The sequence below is a fragment of the Corvus brachyrhynchos genome, unplaced genomic scaffold, assembly GCF_000691975.1.
Source record: "Corvus brachyrhynchos isolate BGI_N302 unplaced genomic scaffold, ASM69197v1 scaffold70, whole genome shotgun sequence".
In the NCBI taxonomy this organism is placed as follows: Eukaryota; Metazoa; Chordata; class Aves; order Passeriformes; family Corvidae; genus Corvus; species Corvus brachyrhynchos.
In genome coordinates this window covers 8754948-8756209 of record NW_008236217.1, presented here as the reverse complement: position 1 = coordinate 8756209, position 1262 = coordinate 8754948, and positions in this window count along the sequence as shown.

The window sequence follows — 1262 nt, the reverse complement described above, 5'->3', positions numbered from 1 at the left end:
GGCACTGAGCCTCTCAGAAATAGGTGCGCGATGATCTGAGCCTTCGTTTTGCTCAGATTATCTGAAATAATAGTAATAAGTGAAAACGCCTCCTGCAGCCCCTCCCTGACGGCCCCGGGGTCCACTAAGACACCTCCACTGGCAAACTGTAGGGTTAAGAAGCCCCATCCTTAAAATAAAGGTTCAACTTGTAATGGTTACCCCAGAAGAAATAAGCCATCCAGAGAAGCTGTGGTCTCTAGCGTTTCTCTCGCTGCCACTCACAAGATGTGGGCACCAGCACTTCAGTGGACAGTAAGGAACAATAAGGCAACTGTGGGAGAGGGTCTGGGCTGTCACATATTCAGAAGGAACAGCTGCCCACTCTCCTCCTCACCTTGCATGGCCTTTCTGCTACTTGACAAGATCGTGCCTGTCACCTTCAAAGGTCCTAGCAATCCTTAATCAGAGTACAAGTTCACATCAGTCAGCCCTTTTCTAGCCCTGTATCCTACATGGTTTGCTGGTTTTCACCAGGAAGGAAGAAGAACCATGTCCTACAGGCACTTGGTGGATGCTTTCACACTCCATTTCATCTCATTAGACAAAGCTCAACCCATCCCTGCTCTCACCTTCTCCAATCCCCCCAGCCCTCTGCAGTTCCTGACAGCCCTGTCAGCACCCTGTGGCAGCCATGGGTGGCTGTGCAGGCCCCAGGACCCTGTGACAGCCCAACAGGCAGCAACCCCATCAAAGCCAAGGTCTCTGCCAGCTCTGAGTGTGGACCCCTGCTTGCTCATCCTTGGCATGACTGGACAACACAACATGACTGAGTGATAAAATGGGGGCCTACCACCCTGCCTAACTCTGCAGGAGCTGCCTCCTTCTTGCCTCTTTCCTGCTCTCTTGTCAGCCAGGAGCCCTGTCCCTTTCCTTGCCCTCCTCCTCCTCCTGTCTCTATCACCCCACGTAACCATTCCCCCTTGAGGGACAGAGAAGTCCAAACCTCCTGCTTAGGTTGCTTCATCAGCTCTCCAGGTATTCATGAGACAGGTGTGCACCAGCTCTATCCTGAGATACTTCCTGTGATTCTATATCCATTCTCATCCCCCGATCCCTCACAGCCAGCTCAGCCTGCTTTTGAGCCCTGACTCCTACCATGTCTGGAGCTTACAGCAAAAAGGAGAGGGGGAGGCTGAGGGTGAAGCACAGCTTCTGGTACATGGTTTAAAACCAGACAGTCTCTCCTTCTGTCACCACAGCTCTAGGACCTGAAAGGATCC